Source organism: Tursiops truncatus, chromosome 8 (assembly GCF_011762595.2).
Source record: "Tursiops truncatus isolate mTurTru1 chromosome 8, mTurTru1.mat.Y, whole genome shotgun sequence".
NCBI lineage: Eukaryota > Metazoa > Chordata > Mammalia > Artiodactyla > Delphinidae > Tursiops > Tursiops truncatus.
Genome location: NC_047041.1, coordinates 27878599 through 27903018, shown reverse-complemented (window position 1 = coordinate 27903018; position 24420 = coordinate 27878599).

The following is a 24420-nucleotide window of genomic DNA, read 5'->3' as shown; positions in this document are numbered from 1 at the left end:
GGAAGATATCACCTTCTGACTCCACTATCTTAGAAAAGAGATAAACATTGTGGCACTACATGCCTAGGAAATGGGAATGGGGAATGTTATTATTATTTTAAATATTGAATAGAGTGTATTTGTATGTTGCTGAAAAACAAAACAAAACATGTATGTGTGTGTGCACAAAACATACATATTGTAAATGAGCTGTATTTTAATTATAAATAAATGAATAAATAAATACACATTGGAAGAAAAAAGTAGAAAAAATACAGCTATTGCAAATTTTTAAAATCTCACCTTTTTTCCCACTTAACTTGAAAATAATGCTTTTTTTATGATCAGCTTACTTAGAATAACATATGTCAGGGAGGATGATATTTAGTATTTTGTTTTTATTTTTTCATTTCCACAAAGTTGAGTTTACAATGCATAGACATTTTCTTTAGAGCTGAATTAAAGAATTCTGAAAATTAAAGATCGTTAGTTCTTTTAAAATGATGTCAATTCTTCCATATTGCTTAGTGAAGCCTTGACCCTTAAATGACGTTTTCCAAAAAAAATTTTTTTTAATTTTATTCCTTAAAATAATAAAATGCTAATTCTCAACAAAAGACTATCAATGTATTGCATCATTTACATGATAATTCGTTTCTAGTATTGTCAATTAATTATAACATAGTCTAGTATATTTAGGTTAGGCTGAAGTCCCTAAGTAATTTCTATGGTCATTTGAAAGAATTGTCTTCATATTGTTTTTTGAAAGGAAAACAACTAACTCTTCATATCTAAGTAGGGCAGTAGGATTTCTTTGAAATCAATTTGAAATTCAATTCTAAAGTAGGGCACTAACTACTCTCAGTTCAAAGCAGACACTTTTTTTCTCTGGAATTCTCTTCCTTATCCATGACTTCCATAAGTGAAGTCTCTCTGTGATTTGCATGGTTCTGTTACCTGCCATTGACTATTCACTTTCTGAGCAGAGACAGCTGACTTTGGTGGTCTGCTTAAGTACTAATTTTTCCAAACTTTGAGCCAGGTCAGATATTGATGCATCCTGCTTTCTCTGCCATTTTAAGATATATCCAAAATTGCCTGAGCTTGCTGAATATTTCAGCTCCAAAGAGTTTTTCTATAACAATAGCTATTTTTTTTTTCTGGATAAGGACAGAAAGCATGAATCTTTGAAATTGAAGAAGATAACATGAAGATAATAGTGTTTTGTTAAAACTCTCTAACTCATCTTCATTGTGTCTGCATGATAGGCTTATCTTGAAAAGAAGTTCACAGACTTATACTTTCATTTTGCTCAGCTTGATCCCTAAAATTCAGTAAAATCTTGGAATTAAGTTCTGTTTTTTTTTTTTTTCTTTACATACAAGTCCATGTCTCAAGAAGAACTTCATAACAAAGCCATCACTCCATTTCTCACCAGATCTCCATTATGGTGAATTGTCCATTTTTGGGGGTTTTTTTTTTTTGGTCCACTTCACAACACACTGATTTATTGTGATATGCACCCCCCAATTCTGTTATCAAACAAGGAGAAGTGACTATTATTTCCTACTTTGTTCAGGTCTTTCTTACAGGACTTCTCAGAGTGGTTTTCTTCTACTTGCTTACACACCTTTCTCACTAAACATTTCCTATTTATTTTTATATTCCTGGTCTTTGATATATTGTTGTCAAATGAATGACTTGAATAACACATTTATTTGTATATACAAATGTAAAATTTGCCACTTAATTTTGTGCAAGGAATTTAATCACATTAAACCTCAATTTACTTGTTACACATAAAGACAATAATGCCTCCTCAGTATGGCTCAAAGAGTTTGAGGATTAAATAATATAAAACATGAGAGGGGGCAGAGCCAAGATGGCGGACTAGGAGGACACAGAATTCACGTCTCTGAAAAACTAGGGCACCTACCAGGCACCAGTGGGGGACCATAGACACCTAAGGTGATGGGAGGAACTCCCAGCAACCGGGTAGGGCATGAGTCATAGGAGGGAGTGAGGGGTGAGGAGAACTGGAGGCAGGACAGGACTGGTGCCCCTGAGGGGCTGCTGGGGGAGGGGAAGTGATCTCAAACATGAAGAGAGAAATTAAGGGACCATTAGGAGGACAGAGGATCAAAAAGGAGTATGGCCAGATTTCCCCTGCCCACTTGGGCCCTGGGAATCTGCTGAGATCCCACACCTGATCCTCTGTCCACCTAGGCCCTCTCCAGCCACGTGGGTCCTGAGGGAGGAGAAGGGAGGGAAGGGGGAGCAAAAGTAAAAGCTGGACCTCCGGGACCAGCATCCCTGAGGGGTTCCTGGAAGAGGGGAGGCGTTCCTACACTCAGCAGGACCCACCCATGGTTAGGGGTCCAGCAGGAATGGGGGAGACCCTGGGAGAGATGTGCGGGAAGGGCATGAAGGAATGGAAGGGAACATGACGAGTGCTTTCCCTGTCCACTTAGGCACCAGGAAGGCTCTTGGGCTCCCAGGCCTAATCCTCTGCTCTTGGAGCCTCTCTCCGCTGTGCAGAGCCCAAGCCCCAGCCCTACCTCTACACGTGGAGAGCCCCTCTGAGAACCCCTCTAACCATGCTAGGCCTAAACGAAACCAACACAACCTCATCCAGGGCCTTACCTCAAAACTATGGAACTCAACACTCTGGAGGCCCTCCTTTGGATGTGCTGCCTTTCACCTTCCATGCTCAGGTCCTAAGCAGAGACCCTGCCCAAAACTTGAACGTCACCCAACCTAGGCCCCGCCCACAAGGCCTTTTCTGTCTGCATGGGTCCTGAGCATAGGCCCCGCTCCACACTCAAACATCACCCCCCAACTGCCTAGGTCATGCCCAACACTATATACAGCCCCTGTCTAAATTCCACCCCTGCCTAAACTCTGACCCCATAGCCAAGGCTTTTTTAAATTTTTATATTTTCCTCTTTTAGACTGAGGTTCTGTTTTACCTTGTTTATTCATTTATATTTTTATTTTTTTGTAATAAAACATTTATTTTTCTAATTTTATCTTATTCTTTATAATTTGTTACTTTTCTGCTCCTTTTGGCTTGTTCCCCCCATCCCATTTTTTTTTTTTCTGTTGTGGTTTTATTTTACATTGTTGCAGTTGTTTCAATTATATTTTTATTTTTCCTGATATATTTTTTATCTTTAAAATTTTATTTTGTTTTTTTATTTTTTGTTATATATTGCATTTTTTTTTTTTTTTTGCCACACCACATGGCTTACAGGATCTTGGTTCCCAGGTCAGATGTAGGGCCTGAGCTCCTGTGGTGGGAGCTTTGAGTCCAAACCACTGGACTAAGAGAGAACCTCATACTGCAGGGTATATTAATTGGATGGAGGACTCTGGAAGGTCCTTATCTCAGTAACAAGACCCAGCTCTATCCAACTGCCTGCAAACGCAAGTGCTGGACGCCTCAGACCAAAAAACCAGTAGGACAGGAATACAGCCCCACCCATCAAAAAGAAAATTGAAATGACAAAAAAATATGTTACAGATGAAGGAGCAAGGTAAAAACCTGCAAGACCAAATAAATGAAGATTAAATAGGCAATCTACCTGAAAAAGAATTCAGAGTAACAATAGGAAACATGATCCAAAATCTTGGAGATAGAATGGGGAAAATACAAGAAACATTCAACAAGGATCTAGAAGAACTAAGGAGCAAACAAACAGTGATGAATAACACAATAACTGAAACTAAAAATACTCTAGAAGGAATCAATAGCAGAAAAACTGAGGCACAAGAACAGATAAGTGAGCTGGAAAACAAAATGGTGGAAATAACTGCCAGGGAGTAGAATAAAGAAAAAAGAATGAAAAGAATTGAAGACAGTCTCAGAGACATCTGGGACAACATTAAATGCACCAACATTTGAATTTTAGGGGTCCCAGAAGAAGAAGAGGTAAAAAAAAGTTACTGAGAAGATATTTGAAGAGATTATAGTCGAAAACTTCCTTAACATGGGAAAGGAAATAGTCAATGAAGTCCAGGAAGTGCAGAGAGTCCCACAGAAGATAAACCTAAAGAGAAGTACACCAAGACACATATTAATCAAACTACCAAAAGTTAAATTCAAAGAAAAAATATTAAAAGCAGCAAGGGAAAAGCAACAAATAATATACAAGGGAATCCCCATAAGGTTAACACCTGATCTTTCAGCAGAAATTCTGCAAGCCAGAAGGGAGTGGCAGTATATATTTAAAGTGATGAAAGGAAAATACCTAAAACCAAGATTACTCTACCCAGAAAGGATCTCATTCAGATTTGATGGCGAAATCAAAAGCTTTACAGACAAGCAAAAGCTAAGAGAATTCAGCACCACAAAACCAGGTTTGCAACAAATGCTAAAGGAACTTCTCTAAGCAGGAAACACAAGAGAAGAAAAAGACCCACAAAAACAAACCCAAATCAATTAAGAAAATGGTAATAGGAACATGAATATCAATAACTACCATAAATGTAAATGGATTAAATGTTCCAACCAAAAAAAAAAAAACAAAAAAACACAGGCTGGCTGAATGGATACAAAAACAAGAACCTTATATATGCTGTCTAAGAGACCCACTTCTGATCTAGGGACACATACAGACTGAAAGTGAGGGGATGGAAAAAGATATCCCATGCAAGTGGAAATCGCAAGAAAGCTGGAGTAGTAATACTCATATCACATAAAATAGACTTTAAAATAAAGACTGTTAAAAGAAATAAGGAAGGACAGTACATAATGATCAAAGGATCGATCCAAGAAGAAAATATAATAATTATAAATATGTATGCACCCAACATAGGAGCTCCTCAGTGTATAAGGCAAATGTTAACAGATATAAAAGGAGAAACTGACAGTACCACAATAATAGTGGAGGACTTTAACACCCTACTTACACCAATAGACAGATCATCCAGAAGGAAAATAAATAAGGAAACACAAGCTTTAAATGACACAATAGACCAGATAGATTTAATTGATATTTTTATGACATTCCACCAGAAAGCAGAAGAATGCAATTTCTTCTCAAGTGCACATGGAACATTCTTCAGAATAGATCACATGTTGGGTCACAAATCAAACACTGGAAAATTTAAGAAAATTAAAACTGTAGCAAGCAACATTTCTGACCACAGCACTATGAGATTAGAAATCAAACACAGGAATAAAATAGTAAAAAAACACAAATACATGGAGGCTAAACAGTGTGCTGCTAAATAACCAAGAGATCACTGAAGGAATCAAAGAGGGAATCAGAAAATACCTAGAAACAAATGACAACAAAAACACGATGATCCAAAACCTATAGGACACAGCAAAAGCTGACAAGAGGGAAGTTCATAGAATTCAAGCTCACCTCAAGAAACAAGAAAAATCTCAAATAAACAATCTAACCTTACACCTAGAGCAACGAGAAAAAGAAGAACAAAGAAAACCCAAAGTTAGTAGAAGGAAAGAAATCATAAAGATCAGAGCCTAAATAAATGAAATAGAAACAAAGAAAACAATTGCAAAGATCAACAAAATTAAAAGCTAATTCTTTGAGAAGATAAACAAAATTGATAAACCTTTAGCCAGACTCACCCAGAAAGAAAGGGAGAGGATGCAAATCAATAAAATTTGAAATGAAAAAAGAGAGATTACAACTGACATCACAGAAATACAAAAGATCATAAAAGACTACTACAAGCAACAATATGCCAATAAAATGGACAACCTGAAAGAAATGGATAAATTCTTGGAAAAATAGAACCTCCAAGACTGAATCAGGAAGAATTAGAAAATATAAACAGACAAATCACAGGTAATGAAATTGAAACTGTAATTAAATATCTTCCAAGAAACAAAAGTCCAGGATCAGGTGGCTTCACAGGGGAATTCTATCAAACATTTAGAAAACGGATAATGCCTATCCTTCTCAAACTCTTCCAAAAAATTGCAGAGTTAGGAACACACCCAATCTTATTCTATAAGTCCACCAACACCAACACCCTGATACCAAAACCAGACAAAGCTATCACAAAAAAGAAAATATTAGACTGACATCACTGATGAACATAGATGCAAAATCCTCAACATATTACTAGAAAACAGAAACCAACAACATATTAAAAGGATCATACACCATGATCAAGTGGGATATATCCAAGAGCTGCAAGGATTCTTCAATATACACAAAGAGTTATGATAAAACTTTCCAGAAAATGGGCATAGATTGAACATGCCTCAACACAATAAAAGCCATATATGACAAATCCACAGCAAACCTCATTCTCAATGGTGAAAAACCGAGAGCATTTCCTCTAAGGTCAGGAACAAACATGGATGTCCACTCTAACCACAATTATTCAACATAGTATTGGAAGTCCTAGCCACCTCAATCAGAGAAGAAATAGAAATAAAAGGAATACAAATTGGAAAAGAAAAAGTAAAACTGTCACTGTTTGCCAATGACATGATACTATACATAGAAAATCCTAAAGATGCCACTAGAAAACTACTAGAACTAATCATGAATTTGTTAAGGTGGCAGGATACAAAGTTTTTTTAACATCATTATGGGAGTATAATTGTTTTACATTGCTGTGTTAGTTGCTGATGTATAACAAAGTAAGTCACCTATACCTATACATATATCCCTATATCCCCTCCCTCTTGCATCTCCCTCCAACCCTCCCTATCCCACCCCTCTAGGTGGACACAAAGCACCAATCTGATCTCCCTGTGCTATGTGGCTGCTTCCCACTAGTTATTTATTTTACATTTGATAGATTATATATGCCAATGCCACTCTCTCACTTCGTCCCAGCTTAGCTTCCGCTTCCCTGTGTCCTCAAGTCCATTCTTTAAGTCTGAGTCTTTAATCCTCTCCTGACCCTAGGTTCTTCAGAATCATTTTTAATTTTTAATTTTTTAGATTCCATATATATGTGTTAGCATATGATATTTGTTTTTGTCTTTCTGACTTACTTGACTCTGTATGATAGTCTCTAGGTCCATCCATCTCACTACAAATAACTCAGTTTCCTTTCTTTTTATGCCTGAGTAATATTCCATTGTATATATGTGCCACATCTTCTTTATCCATTCATCTGCCAATGGACAATTAGGTTGCTTCCATGTCCTGGCTGTTGTAAATAGTTCTCCAATGAACATTGTGGTACATGATTCCTTTTGAGTTATGGTTTTCTAAGAGTATATGCCCAGTAGTAGGATTGCTGGGTCGTGTAGTAGTTCTATTTTTAGCTTCTTAAGGAACCTCCATACAGTTCTCCATAGTGGCAGTATCAATTTATATTCCCTCCAACAGTGCAAGATGGTTCCCTTTTGTACACATCCTCTCCAGCAATTATTGTTTGTAGATTATTTAATGATGACCATTATGACTGCTGTGAGGTGATACCTCTTCGAGTTTGATTTGAATTTCTCTAATGATTAGTGACATTGAGCATCTTTTCATGCATTTGTTGGCCATCTGTATGTCTTCTTTGGAGAAATGTCTATTTAGAACTTCTGCCCATTTTTTGATTGGGTCGTTTTTGTGTTTTTTTTTTGATATTGAGTTGCATATGTTGCTTGTATACTTTGGAGATTAATCCTTTGTCAGTTGAATCATTTGCAAATGTTTTCTACCATTCTGAGGGTTGTCTTTTGGTCTTGTTTATGGTATCCTTTGTTGTGCAAAAGCTTTTAAGTTTCATTAGGTTCCATTTGTTTACTTTTATTTCCATTTCTCTAGGAGGTGGGTCAAAATGGATCTTCCTGTGATTTATGTCATAGAGTGTTTTGCCTATGTTTTCCTCTAAGAGTTTTATAGTGTGTGGCCCTACATTTAGGTCCTTAATCCATTTTGAGTTTATTTCTGTGTTTTGTGTTAGAGAGTATTTAATTTCATTCTTTTACATGTAGGTGTCCTTTTTTGCCCAGCACCAGCTATTGCAGAGGTTGTCTTTTCTCCATTGTATATTCTTGCCACCTTTATCAAAGATAAGGTGACCATATGTACGTGGGTTTATCTCTGAGCTTTCTATCCTCTTCCATTGATCTGTATTTCTGTTTTTGTTGCCAGTACCATAAGGTCTTCATTACTGTAGCTTTGTAGTATAGTCTGAAGTCCAGGAGCCTGATTCCTCCAGATCCGTTTTTTCCCCTCAAGACCACTTTTGCTATTCTGGGTCTCTTGTGTCTCCATACAAATTTTAAGTTATTTTGTACTAGTTATGTAAAAAATGCCATTGGTAATTTGATAGGGGTTGCATTGAATCTGTAGATTGTTATGGGTAGTGTAGTCATTTTCACAATGTTGATTCTTCCAATCCAAGAACATGATATATCTCTCCATCTGTTTGTTTCACCTTTAATTCCTTTCATCAGTGTCTTATAGTTTTCTGCATACAGGTCTTCTGTCTCCCTAGGTAAGTTTATCCCTAGGTATTGTATTATTTTTGTTTAAATGGTAAATGGGAGTGTTTCCTTACTTTCTCTTTCAGGTTTTTCATCATTAGTGTATAGGAATGCCAGATATTTCTGTGCATTAATTTTGCATCCTTCCACTTTACCAAATTCATTGATCAGCATTAGTAGTTTTCTGGTAGCATCTTTGGGATTCTCTATGTATAGTATCATGTCGTTTGCAAAGAGTAACAGTTTTACTTCTTCTTTCCTGATTTGGATTCCTTTTATTTCTCTTTCTTCTCTGATTGCTGTGGCTAGGACTTCCAATACTATGTTGAATAACAGTGGTGAGACTGGGCAACCTTGTCTCGTTCCTGATCTTAATGGAAATGATTTCAGTTTTTCACCATTGAGAATGATGTTTGCTTTGGGTTTTTCATATACTGCCTTTATTTTGTTCAGGTAAGTACCCTCCATGCCTACATTTTGGAGAGTTTTTATCACTAATGGGTGTTGAATGTTGTCAAAATCTTTTTCTGCATCTGTTAAAATTATCTTGTGGTTTTTATCCTTCAGGTTGTTAATATGGTGTATCTCATTGATTGATTTGCATATATTGAAGAATCCTTGCATTCCTGGGATAAACCCCATTTCATCATGGTGTATGATCCTTTTAATGTGCTCCTGGATTCTGTTTGCTAGTAATTTGTAGAGGATTTTTGCATCTATATTTATCAGTGATATTGGCCTATAGTTTTCTGCTGTAAAATTTTTGGTTTTGGTATGAGAGTGATGGTGGCCTCTTTGAATGAGTTTGTGAGTGTTCCTCCCTGTGCTTATTTGGAAGAGTTTGAGAAGAATAAGTTTAACTCTTCTCTATATGTTTGGCAGAATTCTCCTGTGAAGCCATCTGTCCCTAGGCTTTGTTTGTGGAAGATTTTTTTTATCAACGTTTCAATTTCAGTGCTTGTGATTGGTCTGTTTATATTTTCTATTTCTTCCTAGTTCAGTCTCGGGTGGTTGTGAATTTGTCCTTTTCTTCCACGTTGTCCATTTTATTGGCAAATAGTTGCTTGTAGTAATCTCTCATGATCTTTTCTAGTTCTTCAGTGTCAGTTGTTACTTCTTCTCCTTTTCCAATTCTGTTGATTTGAGTCTTCTCCCTTTTTTTTCTTGATGATTCTGGCTAATGGTTTATCTTTTTTTTTTATCTTCTCAAAGGACCAACTTTTAGTTTTATTGATCTTTGCTATTGTTTCCTTCATTTCTTTTTTATTTATTTCTGATCTGATCTTTATGATTTCTTTCCTTCTTCTATCTTTGGGTGCTTTTTGTTCTTCTTTCTTTACTTGCTTTAGGTGTAAGGTTAGGTTGTTTATTTGAGATGTTTCTTGTTTCTTGATGTAGGAGAGTATTTCTATAATCTTCCCTCTAAGAACTGCTTTGGCTGCATCCCATAGGTTTTGGGCTGTCATGTTTTCATTGCCATTTGTTTCTAGGTATTTTTTGATTTCCTCTTTGATTTCTTCAGTGATCTCTTGGTTATTAAGTAGTGTGTTGTTTAGCCTCCATGTGTCTGTATTTTTTACAGAATTTTTCCTGTAATTGATATCTAGTTTCATGGTATTGTGGTCGAAAAAGATACTTGATATGATTTCAACTTTCTTAAATTTACCAAGGCTTCACTTTTGACTCAAGATATGATCTCTCCTGGAGAATGTTCCATGAGCACTTGAGAAGAAAGTGTATTCTGTTGTTTTTGTATGGAATGTCCTATAAGTATCAATTAAGTCCATCTTGTTTAATGTATCATTTAAAGCTTGTGTTTCCATATTTATTTTCACTTTGCATGATCTGTCCATTGGTGAAAATGGGGTGTTAGAATCCTCTACTATGATTGTGTTACTGTTGATTTCCCCTTTATGGCTGTTAGCATTTGCCTTATGTATTGAGGTGTTCCTGTGTTGGGTGCATAAATATTTACAATTATTATATCTTCTTATTGCTTTGATCCCTGAGCACTATCTAGTGTCCTTCTTTGTCACTTGTAATAGTCTTTATTTTAAAGTCTATTTTGTCTGATATGAGAATTGCTACTCTAGCTTTCTTTTGATTTCCATTTGCATGGAATAAATTTTTCCATACCCTCACTTTCAGTATATATGTGTCCCTAGGTCTGAAGTGGGTCTCTTGTAGAGAGCATATATATGGGTCTTGTTTTTGTATCCATTCAGCCAGTCTATATCTTTTGGTTGGAGCATTTAATCCATTTACCTTTGAGGTATTATCAATATGTATACTACTCTTACCATGTTCTTAATTGTTTTGGGTTTGTTATTGTAGGTCTTTTCCTTCACTTGTGTTTCTGACATAGAGAAGTTCCTTTAACATTTGTTGTAAAGCTGGTTTGGTGGTGCTGAATTCCCTTAGCTTTTGCTTGTCTGTAAGTTTTTAATTTCTCCATCAAATCTGAATGAGATCTATGCTGGGTAGAGTAATCCTGGTTGTAGGTTTTTCCCTTTCATCACTTTAAATTTATCCTGCCACTCCCTCCTGGCTTTCAGGGTTTCTGCTGAATGATCAACTGTTAACCTTATGGGGATTCCCTTGTATGCTATTTGTTGTTTTTCCCTTGCTGCTTTTAATATTTTTTCTTTGTATTTAATTTCTAATAGTTTGATTAATATGTCTTGCTGTTTTTCTCCTTGGATTTATCCTGTATGTGACTCTGTGCTTTCTGGACTTGACTGACTCTTTCCTTTCTCATATTATGGACGTTTTCAACTGTAATATCTTCAAATATTTTCTCAGACACTTTCTTTTTCTCTTCTTCTTCTGGGACCCCTATAATTCGAATGTTGATGTGTTTAATGTTGTCCCAGATGTCTCTGAGACTGTCCTCAATTCTTTCATTCTTTTTTCTTTATTCTTCTCTGTGATATTTATCTCCACTGTTTTATCTTCCAGGTCACTTTTCCATTCTTCTGTCTCTGTTTTTCTGCTATTGATTCCTTCTAGAGAATTTTTAATTTCATTTATTGTGTTGGTCATTATTGTTTGTTTGCTCTTATTTTTTTCTAAGTCTTTGTTAAACGTTTCTTGTATTTTCTTCATTCTAATTACAAGGTTTTGAATCATCTTTACTATAATTACTCTGAAATCTTTTTCAGGTATACTGCCTATTTCCTCTTCATTTGTTTGGTCTGGTGGGTTTTTACCTTGCTCCTTCATCTGCTGTGTGTTTCTCTGTTTTCTCATTTTGCTTAACTTACTGTGTTTGGGGTCTCCTTTTCACAGGCTGCAGGTTTGTAGTTCCCTTTTTTTTGGTTTTTTTGGTGTCTGCCCCCAGTGGTTAAAGTTGTTTCAGTGAGTTGAGTAGGCTTCCTGTTGGAGGGGACTGGAGCCTGTGTTCTGGTGAAAGAGGCTGGGTCTTCTCCTTCTGGTGTGCAAAACTGTCCAGTGATGTGTTGTGGAGTGTCTGTGAACTTTCTATGAATTTAGGCCACCTCTCTGCTAATCGGTGGGGTAGTGTTTTATTTCTTGGTAGTTGTTTGGCATGGGGTGTCCAGCACTGGAGCTTGCTGGTCATTGAGTGGAGCTGGGTCTTAGCACTGAGAGGGAGATCTCTGCAAGAGCTCTTGCTGATTGATATTACACTGGGCCAGGAGGTCTTTGGTTGTCCAATGTCCTGAACTTGGCTGTCCCACCTCAGAGGCTCAGGCCTGACACCCGGCTGGGACTGCAAGACCCTGTCAGCAACACAGCCAGGTCCATGGGAATTTTCTTGGCTTTTGGTAAGTCTGAGGTCTTCTGCTGCCAGTGTTCCGTAAGTGTTATGTAGGAGTCCTTCCAGTTGTAGAAGTATTTTTGATGTATTTGTGGAGAAGAAGGTGATCTCCATGTCCTTCTCCTATGCAATCTTGAAAGTCCTCCTCCCAGGATACAAAATTAATACAGAGAAACTTCTTGAATTCCTATACACTAACAACAAAAGATCAGAAAAAGAAATTAAGGGAACAATCCCATTTACTATTGCAAAAAAAAAGAAAAAAAAGAAAAAACCTAGGAATAAACCTACCTAATGAGGCAAAACACCTGTAACTCAGAAAACAATGAAACACGGATGAAAAATCAAACATAACATAAACAGATGAAGAGATATACAATGCTCCTGGATTGGATGAATCAATATTGCAAAAATGACTAAACTACCCAAAGCAATCTACAGCATCAATGCAATCCCTATCAAATTACCAATGTCATTTTTCACAGAACTAGAACAAAAAATTTCACCCAATTTATATGGGAACAAAAAAGACCCTGAATAGCAAATGCAATCTTGAGAAAGAAAAACAGAGCTGGAGGAATCAGGCTACAGAATTTCAGGCTATACTACAAAGGTACACTAATCAAGACAGTATTGTACTGGCAGAAAAATAGAAATATATATCAATGGAACAAGATAGAAAGCCCAGAGATAAACCCACACACATATGGTCACCTTATCTTTGATAAAGGAGGCAACAATATACAATGGAGAAAGACACCCTCTTCATTAAATTGTGTTGGGAAAACTGGACAGCTACATGTAAAAGAATGAAATTAGAACACACCCTGACACCAAACACAAAAATAAACTCAAAATGGATTAAAGACCTAAATATAAGACCATACACTGTAAAACTCTTAGAGGAAAACATACGCAGAACCCTCTATGACATAAATTACAGCAAGATCCTTTTTGTCCCACCTCCTAGAGAAATAGAAACAAAGATAAACCAATGAGACCTAATGAAACTTAAAAGCTTTTGCACAGCAAAGGAAATCATAAACAAGAGGAAACGACAACTTCAGAATAGAAGGAAATATTTGCAAATGAAGCAACTGACAAAGAGTTATCTCCAAAATATACAAGCAGCTCAATATCACAAAAACAAACAACCCAGTTCAAAAATGAGTGGAAGATCTAAATAGACATTCCTCCAAAGAAGACATACAGATGGCCAACAAATACATGAAAAGATGCTCATCATTACTAATCATTAGAGAAATGCAAAACAAACCACATTGAAATATCACCTCACACTGTTCGGAATGGCCATCATCAAAACTCTACAAATGATAAAACCTGGAGAGAGTTCTAGAGAAATGGGAACCCTCTTGCACTATTGGTGGGAATGTAAATTGATACAGCCACTATGGAGAACAGTATGGAGGTTCCTGAAAAAACTAAAAATAGAACTACCATATGACCCAGCAATCCCACTACTGGGCATATACCCTGAGAAAGGCATAATTCAAAAAGAGACATGTACCACAGTGGGCATTGCAACACTATTTACAATAGCCAGGATATGGAATCAACCTAAATGTCCATCAACAGATCATTGGCTAAAGAAGATGTGGCACATATATACAATGGAATATTACTCAGCCATAAATAGAAACGAAATTGAGGTATTTGTAATGAAGTGGATGGATCTAGAATCTGTCATACAGCGTGAAGTCAGAAAGAGAAAAACATATACTGTCTTTAAACCCATTTGCATGGAATTTTTTTTTTTTTTTTTTTTTTTTTTTTTTTTTTGCGGTACGTGGGCCTCTCACTGCTGTGGCCTCTCCCGTCACTCTGGACACACAGGCCCAGCAGCCATGGCTCACGGGCCCAGCCGCTCCGTGGCATGTGGGATCTTCCCGGACCGGGGCACGAACCCGTGTCCCCTGCATCGGCAGGCAGACTCTCAACCACTGCGCCACCAGGGAAGCCCTGTATGGAATTTTAAAAAGCGATACTGTTGAACCTAGTGGAAGTGCAGGAATAAAGATGCATATATATAGAACAGACTTGACGGCACGGGGTGGGAATGGGAACCTGGAATGAAGTGAGAGAGTAGCATTGACATATATACACTACCAAATGTAAAATGGGTGGCTGGTGGGAATCTTCTGTATAGCAAAGGGAGATCAGCTCAGTGTTTTGTGATGACCTAGAGTGATGGGATAAGGAGGGTGGGAGGGAGGTTTAAGGGGAAGGGGATATGGAGTTATATGTATACATATAGCTGTTTCACTTTGTTGTACCACAGAAACTAACACAACATTGTAAAGCATTTGTACTCCAATAAAGATGTGAAAAAAAAATAGGTAACTGGTAAGAAACTACTGTATAGTACAGGGAACTCTACTCTACATTCTGTAATGGCCTATATGGGGAAATAATCTAAAAAATTGTGGATATATGTATGTGTATAACCAATTCACTTTGCTATACACCTGAGACTAACACATTGTAAACCAACTATACTCCAATAAATTCTTTTTCTAAATGAGGAGATGGGCTTCCCTGGTGGCACAGTGGTTGAGAGTCTGCCTGCCAATGCAGGGGACATGAGTTTGTGCTCCGGTCCAGGAGGATCCCACATGCCGCAGAGCAGCTGGGCCTGTGAGCTGTGGCCGCTGAGCCTGCACATCCGGAGCCTGTGTTCCACAATGGGAGAGGCCACGATAGTGAGAGGCCTGTGCACCGCAAAAATAAAAAAACAAACAAACAAATGAGGAGATAGTTTTTAAAATGCATAATATATAGTTGTGAGTGGCATAAGATTTCAATCATCATTCATATAGACTCAAATTACCTCTCTTTTTACTTTTCTTTGCCAGAAGAACATTTTTTTTCAAATAAGGCATTAAAATTAAAAGTTTATCTGAGGTCTACTAATATATGATTTTGAAAATAGCTTAGAGACCTAATAGCAGATAGATATATTATGATTCTATTTATTTTAAATTGTGGGCATTTAGAGAGACATATGGAAATATGGTCAAAAAGTGTCAGTGTGATTTCAGGTGGGGTTTCATTAATTTTAGAAAGTTTTTGGATTATTTATTTTTTGAGAGAGCAGTTATCATTTTCACAGTTACACAAGAACAAAATTCACAAGAAAACATGTAGGAAAAAGTTTGTTTCCCTTTACTGTTTTCCTCACACTCCATTCATTCTTAAAAATTCTACATTGCACTTGATAACCCCACCACTTTGTGGAAATACTCTTGCAGAGATATCAATGGTTACTTGGTTGCCAAGTGTAACAGACTTTTAAACTCTTTCAACTTACAAGACACCCTTGAGATATATGACACTCCTTTCTCTTGAAACTTTTCCTCCCTTGATTTGGGGAATATATATTACACCTTGTGTTCTTTTGCTTCTCTGAACAATCATTTAATTGCCCTCTTTTAGCTGGCTTTTCTTCTTTGGTTTTCTTAAAGATAACTTTCAATAAAGGATAAAATAATGACTCTCATACAGATATAAAAATAAACATATTTTAAAGATCTAATCATTTGTGATGGAATCAGACATGTTATAACTGGTTCAGAAGAGAATTTAAAAACAGGCACATTCATAGACCAAGAATATGGAAATGAATATGTAAATGGTGGCAAGACTGGTTTTTCTACTCAGTAGAAGGGAAGATAATTGAACCTCTACTAAAAAAGTGTGTCTATCAGTGACCTATAATTTACGAAGTGCTGTAAAATAGCTCAATCAAAGTTTAGAATTAAGTAATTCCTGGAAGGCTGTGCTATATGCAGAGAATGTATAGTATGAAATTGAAACTTACTTTTCCCCCTACAGTCCCCTATTAATATTATTTCTCTAAATTCTGATCTTTTCTCTTCTCATTCTACACACTCCTAATTCCATACTGAATTTATATACAAACAGCCCTGATTTGCTTTTTAGAAACACTTAGGGACTGATTTCATGATCCTTCAACTTCTTATGTTAATTTTAATTACAATAAATACTTCTTGATTGTGGTTTATGATCCTTTAAATGTATAGTTGAATTTGGTTTGCTAACATTTTGTTAAGGATTTTTCATCTATGCAAAAATATTGGGATATTGGCCTGCAGTTTTCTCTTCTTGTAGTGTTCTTGCCTGGCTTTGGTACTGGGGTAATGTCTGTATAAAATGAGTTTGAGAGTGTTCTCTCCTCTATTCTTTGGTAGAATTTGAGGAGAATTTGTATTCTTTAAATGTTCGGTAGAACTCACCAGTGAAGTCATCTGTTCCTGGACTTTCTTTGTTAGGAGGCTTTTGATTACTGATTCAACCTCCTTACTAGTAATTGCTCTGTTCAGATTTTTTATTTCTTCCTGATTCATTCTTGTTAGGTTGTATGTGTTTAAGAATTTATTCATTTCTTCTAGGTTGTTTAATCAGTTGGCATAAAATTGTTCATAGTAGCCTCTTGTGATCCTTTTTATTTCTGTGATATCAGTTGTAACATCTCCTCTTTCATATATATTTTTATATATTAGACATCTCTGTCTTTTTCTTGATGAATCTAGCTGAAGATCGTTATATTTTATTTAACTTTTTCAAAACCCAGCTATTACTTTCACTGATAATTTCTATTGTGTTTTTTTCTCTCTATTTCATTTATTTTCATTCTGAACTTTGATATTTCCTTCCTTCTACTAACTTTAGCTTAGTTTCTTCTTCTCTGTCTAGTTCCTTGATGTGTAAATTTAGGTTGTTTATTTGAGATCTGTCTTGGTTCTTAATGTAGGTATTTATAACTATGAAATTACCTTTTAGAGCTGCTTTGGATGCATCCCATAGGTTTTGATATGTTGTATTTCCATTTTCATCTGTATCAAGATATTTTTTATTGATCAATTTGATTTGTTCTTTGACCACTGGTAGCATGTTGTTTAATCTCCACGTTTGTGAATAATATTCTTCTCTTAATTAATTACTAGTTTCACACCAGAGAGGTCAGAAAAAAACTTGATATGATTTTAAACTTTTTAAATTTATTAAGACATGTTTTATTGCCTAACGTCATATGATATATCTTGGAGAATGTTCCATGTGCCTTTAAGAAGACCGTGTATCCCATTGCTGCTGATTGGAATGTTCTGTACATATCTGTTAGGTCCATCTGGTCTAATGCAGAGTTTAAGACCAGTGTTTCTTTATTGATTTTCTGTCTGGATAATATATCCATTATTGAAAGTGTGATATTAAAGTCCCTACTATTATTGTATTGCTGTGTATTTTCCCCTTTATATCAGGTATTATTTGTTTTATGTATTTAAGTGCTTCTACGTTGAGTGCATAAATATTTACAAATGTTATATTTTCTTTATTCAAGAGTATATGCCCTTGCACTTTAAAAAAATCACTATTTTGGGCTTCCCTGGTGGCACAGTGGTTGAGAGTCCGCCTACTGATACGGGGGACATGGGTTTGTGCCCCGGTCCAGGAGGATCCCACATGCCGTGGAGCAGCTGGGCCCGTGAGCCATGGCCGCTGAGCCTGTGCGTCCAGAGCCTGTGCTCCGCAATGGGAGAGGCCGCAACGGTGAGAGGCCCGCATACCGCAAAAAAAAAAAAAAAAAATCACTATTTTGCATTTGCAGTTTATAGCAGTGTAATTCAATTTTGTTTGTTGTCATTTTTTAAAATGTGTGTACACTTCTGCTTCTTTGTATTCTATAAGGCAGTGCAAAGCACACATATCAAAATGATACTACTTAATTCTTTTGGATTATCTGTATTCTTAGTAACTTCTGTTAATATAGTGGTGTGCAGATGGCAGCCATTAGCCCTACAAATTGATTTATATAAACATTATATATTCATTAGGTATTTAATTGAAGTATATTTGATTTACAGTATTATATTAGCTTCAGTAGTACAGCATAGTGATTCAGTAGTTTTACAGATTATACTCCATTTAAAATTATTACAAGATAATGGCTATAATTCCCTGTGCTGTACAATATATCCTTGTTGCTTACCTATTTTATACATAGTACTTTTTGTCTCTTAATCCCATATTACTATCTTGCCCCCCCCCACTTGCCTCACACCTGTGGTATCCACTGATTTGTTTTCTGTATCTGTGAGTCTGTTTCTGTTTCCTAATATACATTTAAATGTTTTATTCTTTAGATTCCACATATACGTTATAACGTACAGAATTTGTCTTTCTCTGGCTGACATTTCACTAAGCAAAATACTCTCTAGGTCCATCCACGTTGTTGCAAATGGCAAAATTTCAAATTTTTATGTATGAATAACATTCCATTATATATATTTCACATTATTTATCCATTCATCTGTTGAAGGACACGGGTTGTTTCCATATCTTCGTTATTATAAATAATGGTACTATGAACAGTGGAGTGCATGCATTATTTTTTTTTTTTGTGGTACATGGGTCTCTCACTGTTGTGGCCCCTCCCATTGCAGAGCACAGGCTCCGGACGCACAGGCCCAGTGGCCATGGCTCATGGGCCCAGCTGCTCCACGGCATGTGGGATCTTCCCAGACCAGGGCACAAACCCATGTCTCCAGCATCAGCAGGCGGACTCTCAACCACTGCGCCACCAGGGAAGACCCTATGCATCTTTTTGAATTAGTGTTTTAGGTGTTTTCAGATATATACTCAGGAGTGAAATTCCTGGGCCATACAATGGTTCTATTTTTAGTTTTGAGGGGAACCTCAATATTGTTTTCCAAAGTGGCTGCACCACTTTACATTCCCACCAACAGTGTACAAGGGTTCCCTTTTCCCCACATCCTTGACAACATTTGTTATTTGTAGACCTTTTGATGATAGACATTCTAACAGGGGTGATGTGATATGTCATGGTGGTTTTGATTTGCATTTCTCTAATAATTAACAATGTTTATCATCTTTTTATGTGCTTGTTAGCCATCTGTATGACTTCTTTGGGAAAATGTCTATTTATGTTTTCTGCCTATTTTTAATCTGTTTTTGTTTTTTGTTTTATACTGAGTTGTATGAGCTTCTTTTTTTTTTTTTTTTATTTGGTAAGCGGGCCTCTCACTGTTGTGGCCTCTCTCACTGCTGAGCACAGGCTCCGGATGCACGGGCTCAGTAGCCATGGCTCACAGGTCCAGCTGTTCCGCGGCATGTGGGATCTTCCCAGACCAGGGCACGAACCCGTGTCCCCTGCATCAGCAGGTGGACTCTCAACCACTGCACCACCAGGGAAGCCCTATGAGCTGTTTTTGTATTTTGAATATTAGCCCTTTATTTGACATAGCATTTGCAAATATTTTCTCCCATTCCATAAGTTGTCTTTTTATTTTGTCAATGGTGTCTTTTGCTGTACAAATGCTTTTAAGTTTAGTTACGTCCCATTTGTTTATTTTTGCTTTTATTTCTTTTGCATTAGGACACTCATCCAAAGAAAAAAAAACTCTTGCTACTACTTATGTCAAAAAAATGTTCTGCCTATTTTCTTCTAGGAGTTTTATGGCTTCTAGTCTTACACTTATGTCTTTAATGCACTCACTCTACTTATAATTTAAGCAGAAACACATAACTGTATTGTTAGTTCAAGATCATGAATGACATTTTCACCCAGGAAAATAATTTATATGTAAGAGAATAGAATTTATGAATGGAAATTGGTGTTTCACATTTTATTAACATATAGTTTAATTACAAAAAATAAGTGTCATAATAGACTGGAAAAATGTGCACCAAAAATCATTTGTAACTGATGTAATTAGAGGAATTTCTTTAACTTTGAGAAGGATTTCTATTGTGTGAATCTTATAAAACTGCTATAAAATGCAGTTTGAAATATTAAACATGAAATTTATAAATGAGTTGTTTTTAATCTCTTTGATTCAGAAATGGAAATGCATCAGCCATTGTTCAGTTACTTTATGTACCTATTGCAAACAAAATTTTGATCTAGAAAGTTTCCAACTCTGATGCTCACTGGTCTCCACACCTATCTCTTTTCTCTCACTTCAGAGATTAATATTTTGATGTTATAAATCACTGTCTCTTCATATATTTTCTCCATCTTTGGGAAATCAAAGCCAAGAAACCCTGCCACAAACTTCTTAGCATGTATTAAACAAGGTGTCTCTGTCTACTTGCAAGAATGGAGGAATGGGAGAAAAAAGTGATAAAAAAATAAGCTCAAAAAATTCTTGCCATGCTCTCAAAGAAGAATTTTATTTGGGACTGTTTCCACATCCACAAAGTAAGTTACTAATTTTAATTAATCTGTATCAGTAACCAGTCCCTCTTCCCCACCAAAAAAATCAAGTTAGTCAACTCATTTGAGTTTTTCAGACCTGAATGTAGTTCAGCCAGACAAAAGTGATATGGATGTAAATATGGACTTTATGTTACATTATGTTAAGATAGTATATTTTATTTCTGTTTGAGCATGCATATTCATAGTACCTTTTCTGTATGATAAATTGTTCATGTACTCAATCAAAATATTTTAAAGTTTTCACATCTTCAACTGTCAATCTAGGGGAAATAAAAATATTACATCTCTCGTTTTCATACTCCCTTAACACTGCATCTGTACTTCTTTTTATGTCATCATATTTTCTTCTGCTCAAGTAATCCAGTGATTACTTGTCTTACTGACATTATTTACTTTATGTTAGGCTCTAGAGACAGGATTTAAATTGCAACTTAAATATTTTCCAGTTATGTGACATGGAAAATATTCCTTCTACTTTCCAAACCTCTATCTCTTTATTTGAAACTGAGATTATAAAAAAAAGTATCTTTCAGTATAGAATAGGGCACTATGAAAATAGGAAATGCATACACATCTGTTAACATATCTCCTGTGACATTGTTTCTGCTCAGTAAATATAAAATAGTAACTATCCAACCACTAGATGACCATTTGTTTAATGAATGAATGAATGTAACATTTTCTTCTCTTCTTTATTGCATATAACTATATATCTAGAAACATATATACAAACATCTATTTTAGCTCATCCCTGATCTAAAAAAGAATAAATAGAATGTTTTCCATGAAAAGTTGTGTATATTAATGACTTAAAATATTTTAAAATTCGGGATTAAAAAAAAAATGATGCTAATCAAGTGCCCAGGTTCCATGTGATTTGAAACACTATCTTATATCTTCAATCTTCAGTGCATGAGAGTTACTACATCATTTAAGGACATTGAGGTTTCTTTAATTGTGAAATATTCATATGATTGCTAAATATGTTCCATAGAGCAATTTGTGACATAGTTGACATTTAAAAAAAAGATAATGCTGTCTACCTCAATATGTTAATTATACTTCTGTTTATCTATAATATTCCAATAGAATTTGCTTTTAAAGTGGTCTGTTTTGGTCCAGTGTATTATGGTCAATCTACATAGATTCAATCAGTGTTTTGTTTTATTCCTCTACCTTCCTCATCACCCTTACCATAGAAAGTATTGGATGATCTTCTCTAGAAGGACATTTATGTTTTATCTTTTTGTTGTTGTTAGTTTCTGCTTTATAACAAAGTGAATCAGTTGTACGTATACATATGTCCCCATATCTCTTCCCTCTTGTGTCTCCCTCCCTCCAACCCTCCCTATCCCACCCCTCTAGGTAGTCACAAAGCACCGAGCTGATCTCCCTGTGCTATGCTGCTGCTTCCCACTAGCTATCTATTTTACATTTGGTAGTGTATAAATGTCCATTCCACTCTCTCACTTTGTCACAGCTTACCCTTCCCCCTCTACATATCCTCAAGTCCATTCTCTAGTAGGTCTGTGTCTTTATTCCCATCTTGCCCCTAGGTTCTTCATGACCTTTTTTTCCCCCTTAGATTTCATATATATGTGTTAACATACGGTATTTGTTTTTCTCTTTCTGACTTAGTTTACTCTGTGTGACAGACTCTAGGTCCATTCACCTCACTACAAATAACTCAATTTAATTTCTTTTTGTGGCTGAGTAATATTCTGTTGTATATATGTGCCACATCTTCTTTATTCATTCATCTTTTGATGGACATCTAGGTTGCTTCCATGTCCTGGTTATTGTAAATAGAGCTGCATTGAACATTTTGGTACATGTCTCTTTTTGAATTATGGTTTCCTCAGGGTCTATACCCAGTAGTGGGATTGTTGGGTCATAGGGTAGATCTATTTTTAGTTTTTTAAGGAACCTCCATATGAGATATCATCTCACACCAGTCAGAATGGCCATCATCAAAAAATCTACAAACAATGAATGCTGGAGAGGGTGTGGAGAAAAGAGAGCCCTCTTGCACTGTTGGTGGGAATGTAAATTGATACAGCCACTATGTCTTTCTTATATTAGCTACAGTACTTATATTCCAGGCATTCTCCATGTTATTATAAAAAATATTTCATGGATCATTTATTTTTCCAATAATAATATGGTGCTTTATAGTATATAAACACTTTTAGCCTAGCATAGGTTGAGTCACCTGGTAAACACACTCTGATATGAAGATTAGTGCAGGAAGTTTGCTGAGGAATATTCTTCAGAAACAATTTATATGAGGGACAATAAAAAACAGCATTGGGCTGAGAAAGAATATTAAATGCAATGCAATTTCAACTGAGGCTTTGGCTAATCTCATGGGGAACACATTCATGCTAGGGTGAAATTTTAGGGACATATAAAATAATGGGACTATATATTTGTATACCTCACCCCCCCTAGTAATTAAATGTGGGCTATACCATAGGAAGGGACATGTTCTTGGTTTTGCCTGTTCTCTTCTTCTTAGTCTAATTCATGTGTGGGCTTAGTAGAGAACCCTCAGCAGCCAGCATTCCTTGGGGAAGAGAGTGTCTTAGTAATAAAGGGGGATCTGCGTAACACAAAGCAGTGTCTCACTGAGCCAATCAGATGCACTTGATTTGTATGTAAGGTTACTCCATCTAGGAACAGCTCCTTCAGAATTCTAAACTGTCTCTTTTCATAGAGAAACTAACATAAAGTGGGAGGAAGTATGGCTCCAGGTGCTGCACTGTTCCCAGGGCTACAATTGATATTCATAATTCCTTTGTTTTCTACTTTCTATATTCCCTTCACATTTAACTAGTATCTCTGCTAGTTTTGGAGAATTATCTGGTTACATGACCCAGACCCACATCACTAAGGTGTCCAAGATCCTGTTCACTAGTATCTTTCTAACGTTCTGGCTGCTGTACTTTATAATCTGTCATCTAAGTTAAGGAGGAGAGTACCAAGACTTACCCCAATTCACCCTCTGGATGCCAAGTGTAGTTCCCTGTCCTCCTCCCTCAATGCATAACATCAACCCTGTTTTATGACAGTCAAGGTCATTTACTCATACCTGGAAAATAACTCCATTCTTTGTTTGCTAGACCCTTGGCACAAGGAGCCCAAAATGACTAGCATTAGTCATAGCTAAATTTTAATGAGATTCTTCCTTGGTGCTCTGGGAGAATCATATGTCCTCTGGAAACTTCTGGAACCAAAGATATACAAGTAGTACAAACAGGAAGCACAAACTCTCCTATTGAATCATTAGGAGTATTGGGAAGTGGAGCCACTCCTCTGCTACTCAGAATTCCAGGACTCATGTGTTTTACCTACAAGGGACATAGCATCATAAAATGATTATTGATTTAGAGTGTAACCTACATCAGAAGATTGGTGTGCCATTTTAACAGAGTATGTATAATATCCAAACTGACACCTCTGCTGCACCTCTAAAAGGATCTTTCATCATTCTTTCAGATTGGCAGTCTTTGCAGTATGTATTAGAACTGGTAGATTTTTATGATCATAGGCCCATTCCCACACTTCCTTTGCTGTAAAATGGTTTCCTTGGTTTACATAATATTATTTGAAAATCATATGTAGATGGGGATATATATGACCTTGGATAGTGTACTTGTTTAGGTCCTGTGGATAGGAAATAAATGAAAACTTAACCAAGAATATGTATTTATTCCAGTCACAATGACTTACTGACCTTTCCAGGAGAGAAGAAATTCAATGTAATCAACATTCCAACAAATGCTTTGCTGTTATCCTCTATGGATAGTGCTCTATCAAGGGCTCAACATTGGTCTCTATCTTGGACAGATTGGACATTTGACAGTGGCAGTGGTCTTAGATATGTCAACCTTTGAGATACTTGATAAATAGTTTTTGGTTGATACTTTACTAGGCATGCTTTAAAAATCAGGGAATCTAGCTCTA